Raw genomic sequence first — 6,923 nt, 5'->3', positions numbered from 1 at the left:
TCAAAGCAACTTACTGAATTAATTTTATCCACATATTTGAAGAATAAAAAATAACCATCAACGCAACATATAAAGTGTATTTAAAAATAGGGACTTGTTTATGTATGTGTGCATGTATGTGCATGTGTGATTACGTTGAGTGACAAAGCACTTTGGTGTGAATTAACTTCCTGACCGTCTCCTTCAGATCCTTGTTTCTAAGGTTGTCGATAAGAGGATTTAGCATAGGGATCACAATGGAGTAAAACACGACACCTACTTCAATGAGGAATAATGAGCTTTTAGATTTGGGCACACAGTAGAGGAGAACTCCATGGACAAGGATGATGGTAGTCAGGTGGGAGGTACAGGTGGAGAAAATTCCAAAAGCCCACCCATGGAAGGCATCTTGATGATAATACACGGGAGGCACAGGTGTAGAAAATTCCAAAATCCCACCCATGGAAGGCATCTTGATGATAGTACAACTATGAGGACATAGGAAGTGAGAATGATCAGGAGGCTACAAGCCTCATTCAGTGTAGAATTGACTAACATCTTCTGGCTGAAGTAGGTGTCAGAGCAGGATACAGAGATGATGGCAGAAAACTCACAGCAAAAGTGACTGATGGTAGATACACAGTTGGACAGTTTCATAAGAGGATATGTGAGTGTCAGGAAACAGACTGCACCCCATATATAAGTCCCAGCTACAAGGACAGCACAGAGCTTAGGAGACATAGCAACTGTGTAGAGCATCGGGTTACAAAGAGCCACAAACCAGTCATAGGCCATCACTGCTAATATATTTGCTTCTGTAATCACAAATGTGTGGGCAAAGAAAAAATGTATCATGCATCCTTTGAAGGGCATAGTTCTGTCTTTCACAACTACTTTTCCACAACAATTTTTAGATTACTAAAAAATCATAGACAGTATAGAGCCTCTGAAGAGTGAGTCAGATTTGGAAATTAAATTTATGTAAAGTGTTGTGTATTTTAAATGTAACTGCACGACCTTGAGGAATCACACCCTAGAGAATCTTGACTGGTGGTTTTCAATGAGCTACAAACAGGACAATTGGAATAACATCCCTTCTTCCTAATTTAGATTATTAATTTTAAATCATTTAATCATATTTGAAGGTTTGACATATTGTTCATTTAGTCTTAGAAATAGTGATAAACATCAACCTACAATTTGATTCATTATGTATTTATCAAAAATGTAAAACTTCCAAAATTCACAAAGGGAAAATCACTATCCTATTCCAATAAACCACACATAGTATACGGTTAGTGAGCTGTGTTTCTTCAGGTTCCATTAGCATTTCTAATTTTGTAAGCCTGTTTTTTTTAATAACTTACTCAGCATCATTCTGCATATAGAATTCATACTGTGCCCTTATATTTAATATTTTATCTTAATATTCTTTTTTATTAAAACTTGTGTCGAACATGCATTTTTCAGTAAGGCAATTTATAGGTATGTTGAATAATATAGTGTAGTATTCTGTTGGAAAAATTCTGTCAGAAACTCTATCACAAACTCTGTAGTTATATATCCCTACAGATCTATGTGAATATTCATAAGATTTAGAAAGTTCTCCCAAGTTAAATTTTATGAAAAATATGTTATATTTTATGAAAAATAGTTTTAATTCTCTGTAGTTCTTGAATGATACATTTCCTTGGAATAAACTTCAAAACATGAAGTTATCTTTTCTCAACCCACTGAAGATATTTTCTCATCTTCCATATTTGCTATAGGAAGTCATCTGTTAGTGAATCAGCACCTTGAGGGGTGACTTGAATTTACTTCTTTTTCTTTTTTTAATGTAATTTTCTTATAGATTTGTTGTGTTTTCTACTATGTTATAAATGCATAAATAATATATACTTATATAAGTAATTTTATGTCTGTTTTTATTTCATGAAAATGTTCAACATTTATCCCTTCAAATGTTACTTCTTCTCTTTATATATTTTTTTCTTATCAACTGGATCACCAATCAAGTATGTGTTAGTCCAAACATCAAATTATCTCTCTTACTTTATATGTTTTTCCATTTTTTGTCTTACTCCATTTTATTCTATTTTCTACCCTGGAAAATCTTTCAATATGCTATATATCGCTCAATTACGCTTAAACTGCTGTGATTATATTTGGTTTCATCTGGTTTTAAATTTCTTCTTTTTCTGTCTGTTTTTTTGTTTTTTGTTTTGTGGCTCCAGCCCTGCAGATTGATTAAATGATCTTTTTAATGTGTTGTTAGATTCTTTATTTATTTATTTTTCAGTTGAAACATAATTGATTATTCATATCTGTGGGCTACAGTATTGAATATCAATACCTGTATACAATATGTGACATTCAAATCAAGATAATTAGTTCATTCAATCTCACATGTTGTAATCATTTTTTGTGGCCCTTTACCAACTTCTCACTAACAACCCCTCTCCTTCCTTCTTTCCCACATCTGGTGGTCTCAGTTCTGTTCTCTTCTTTGAAAATTCAATGAATTATTGTGATTGTTACATCTTTCTTTTTAACTTATTTTATTTATCAGGTTTTTTTATTTTTCTCTCATTTATAAGTGAGAACATGCAGTATTTCTCTTTCACACCAAACTTATATCACTTTACATAATTTTCTTTAACTCCATCCAAGTTGCAAATGGAAGCATTTCATTCTTTTTCATGAAAAATAATATTCAATTGTGTATGTATAACACATTTCCATATCCAGTCATCCCTCAATTGACATTTAAGTTGGTTCCAACTCCTGGCTATTGTGAATAGAGCTGTGATAAACATGGGAATGAAGGTATTTATTCAGCATGATGATTTCCAAACCTTTGTGTATATACTCATTAGTGGAATTGCTGGATCATATGGCAGTTCTACCTGTAGTTGTTTTGAGAAACCTCCACACTGTTTTCCATGATGGCTGTACTTATTTACAGTCACACCAGCAGTGTAGGAGGGTTCCCCTTTCTCCACATCCTCATCTGCATTTAGTGTTCTCTGTCTCGTTGATAATGGCCAGTCTAAATGGAATGAGATGATATCTCAATGTGGTTTTGGTTTGCATTCCCCTGATGATTAGTGATGCTAAGCATTTTATCAAGTACCTGTTGGACATTTGTATGTCTTCCTTCAACAAATGTCTACTCAGTTCCTTTGCCTATTTTTTAAATAGGATTATTATAATTATTATAATAATAATTATTATTATTTACTATTATTATATACTTTTTTTATTGTGAAGTTGTTTGAGTTTTTTATGCATTCCAGAAATTAATCCCTTGTCAAATATATAGTTTTCAAATGTTTTCTCCCATTCTTTAGGTTGTATTTTTGCTCTGCTAACTGTTTCTCTTGCCGAGCAGAAGCTTTTTGTTTGATATAATCCCATTTCTTTCTTTTTCTTTTACTGCCTTTGTTTTTGAGGTCTAATTCACAAAGTCTAGTGCACTCCTATTTCCTGAAGTGTTTCTGCAATGTTTTTCTGTTTGTTTGTTATGTTAGGATTTTTAATTTTCAGGACCTACATTTAAATCTTTAATAAATTTTGATTTGATTTTGGTATATGGTGAGCGGTATAGGTCTATTTTCATTCTTCTACATGTGGATGTGCAGTTTTCCCAGCAATATTTATTAAAAAGGCAGACTTTTCCTTAATGTATGGTTTTGGATGCCTTTGTCAAAGATTGGTTGACTGTTAAGTATAAGGGTTGATTTCTGGGTTCTCTATTCTATTCCATTTGTCTGCTTTTATGCAAGTACCATATTGGTTTTTGTTTGTTTGTTTTTGTTGTTGTTATTTTGTATTATAATTTGAAGGCAGGTAGAGATATGTCTCCAGTTTTATTTTATTTTAATTTTTATCAGGATTACTTTCACTATTTAGGGTCTTTTGTTGTTCTTTATGAATTTTAGGATAGGTTTTTATATTTCTATGAAGAATATCTTTGGTATTTTGATGGGGCTTGCACTGAATCTGTAGAATGTTTTGGGTAGTATGGACATTTTCACAGTGTCTTAGTCTATGCATGTCTTTACAGGTGAGGTGAGTCTTTTGAAGGCAGCATATTGTCGGGTCCATCTTTTTAATCCAGTCAGTAAACATGGTGCCCTAGTATCCCTCATCCTGTCCAATGGCCCTTCATTTCTTGATTTAGATGAAAAGAAAAGAAAAAAAATTGAGCAGCAGAACTTGAGAAGGTGGGGCGGGAAGAAAAAAGGAAGTGGTGAAGGTAAACAAGTGAAAACTAATATAGTCACATGCCTTCATTCCCTTTTTGCTTCATGTTGACTCTTACTTCACAACTTACAAATATTTTGATTGCAGGCAATAAGCTTTATCCTTCAGTATTTTATTTCCTTATCTGGAAAAAAATTTTAAATGCTTGTACTTATTGTTATTATATCTTATAAATTAAATTTTAAAGTATGTAATACTTAGAGTATTGAATGGTCCATAATACAATATAATTATATGAGAACCACACAGACATAAAGCAAAATCAGAAAAGGGTTGAGCAGATCACAGTGGTCATGTTATCATCTTGGGAAGATTACATACTTCTGATAATTAAAGAAAAACATAATAGTAAATCCCTTTGGGAAAAGATATATATTCACAGACATTCACAGTTTTGTATTGATATATTGAATTTTTAGTCATAGTAGGTATATTCTATTGTTAAGGACTCATAGAACATCTACTTAAGTGGATCTGTACGTGGTCTAAACAAAAATTCAACTGATCAATATGTAATCCCACACCACAGGGTAATAAATAAGGCACAAAATTCTCAATGATGTAAAACTGTCTCTTGAAGAAGTATTTGGAGATATTCTTAAATGTTTACATTAATTATCTTCTGCTGGGTATGTGGTTTGTTTTTTTTTGCACATTGTATTAATCAGAAATAAACCGCCAATTACTAATCAGCAACAATAAACCACAAAATATATAGCACTAAAAAAGGTAATAGCTAATAAAAAAAAAAGGCTTTTTTTGTTGCAAACTTAGTTTTCATAGCCAAGGATAAATGAAATAATATGTGAGACTGAAAAATAGGAAATTTTTGTTTCTGTAAATGAACAAGAGTCTGAATATTAGAAGTATTAAATGATTAACTCTGGGCCAGCTTGGTGGCTCACTCAGGAGAGTGCGGCGCTGGGAGCGCTAGAGGCCACGGGTTCGGATCCTATGTGGGGATGGCCTGTCTGCTCACTGGCTGAGCGTGGTGTCGATGACACTGAGCCAAGAGTTGTGATCCCCTTACAGGTCAAAAAAATAAATAAATAAAGGATTAAGCATAATGAGGACTATCTGATGAGCTAATAAATCCGCTAATCACGATCAAAAAGAAAAGTTCATTATGTGAAATTGAATAACTGATGAAGGTAACATTTTTATGAAGTTTACTTAAAATGTAGTTTCTTCACTGAAAGCTTTGCTTTCAAGATTTAAGAATACTTTTCCCCTGATGTTATTTGCTCTTTATAGAAATTTGGTAAAATATACTTTTATCAACAGAGGTAAAAATATTTATTTTTCTTCATGTCTGAAACAACAGAATGATTCTAAATTTAAACAAAGAGTATGTCATACACATGTTGAAAATACAAAATAATCTACAAATAAATTACAAAATTAATAAGAGATTTGTTAAATTTGGCAGAAGGAAAATCAATATGAAAATATATTCTATTAAGATCTAAAAACACACTTTATAATAGCTGAAAAATAGGATTAAAAATACCAAGTGCTATAGTATTTGATTTAATAAAATATATGTGTAAAAATTTACAGAAAAAACATCATAAATCTTTTCTTATAAAACTTTCCATAAACCTAAAAAGAAATATACAAGCTTAAGATTTACAGTACTTAGTGATGCATACTTGCCATTTCTTTCCAAATTAACCTATAGATTGACTGTAATTCTACCCTAAATCCAAACAGGGAAGATGCTAAAATTTGTTTCGAAAGGTGAAGGCCCCAAAATATCCCACTACCCTGCAAGAAAAATAACAAATCTTCAGAAGATGTTCTACTAGGTATCAGAGCTTATTTATAGGTGTTTCTGACTATAAAACAAATATAAACATGGATAGCATTAAGTTAATGATCCATGTATATATGAATTCCTACTTAATGAAATATGTAATACTCAAGAAAGGTGTGTACAGGAGTACCTATTCAATAAATATTGTTGGGACAGATATACTGTCATAAGTCAAAATATGAAATAGGTCTATTCTCCTTTTACAGCAAAAATTCATTCCAGGGTGATCACAGATATGAATGTACAAATCAATGCAAAAAGACAAAGAAAAATCTAGAATACAAAATAAAAGAAAGTAGAAAATAATGTACAAGGCAGAAAAATGTATAGAATAGGGGTCAAGATGGCACATAAAATATGAGAGTCTTATGTTGGAGGAGAGAAATTTTTCTTAAATAGTATATTAAAAGCACTTCACTGTATAGACAATTTGATATACTGTGCATCATGAAAAATTAGGAAATCTGTACATATAAATACATCATCAAGACAGTGAAGAGACACATCACAATTGGGGAGGAAATACAACACATGTGGGACATAATAGACCATATATTCTGAGATTTGGTTTATACGAATTTCAAGCGGAGGCAACATTAAAATTTTTACTCTCAGAACCTTTACTTAGGGGTTGGAAATGAAAGCAATGTCCTGAATAACAGAAGCCTCTATAATAGATCTTGCTCCTAGTGGCGTGAGGCAGGCACAGTGACTAGACAAGTGCTTATGGGCAATTTGTAAAGTGCTGATAATGTTCTCTTTTCTTTCCTGGAGAAAATAACATAGGGGATTATTATTCAAAAATACTTATCTAAACATTGTCATATTTCATGAAGCATGTCTATCAGTCTCCTGTGAGTGA

General features: G+C 32.1%; 1 pseudogene; it reads right to left on the bottom strand.

The window, feature by feature from the left end:
• Positions 1 to 130: 130 nt before the first annotated feature.
• LOC103609183 lies at positions 131 to 1,356 on the bottom strand (annotated as a pseudogene).
• Between the last annotated feature and the right edge of the window lie 5,567 nt (positions 1,357 to 6,923).

This window comes from Galeopterus variegatus, unplaced genomic scaffold (genome assembly GCF_000696425.1).
Source record: "Galeopterus variegatus unplaced genomic scaffold, G_variegatus-3.0.2 Scaffold9312, whole genome shotgun sequence".
Lineage (NCBI taxonomy): Eukaryota > Metazoa > Chordata > Mammalia > Dermoptera > Cynocephalidae > Galeopterus > Galeopterus variegatus.
The sequence above is the reverse complement of the archived record's forward strand: the minus strand, read 5'-3'. Positions and strand labels throughout refer to the sequence as shown.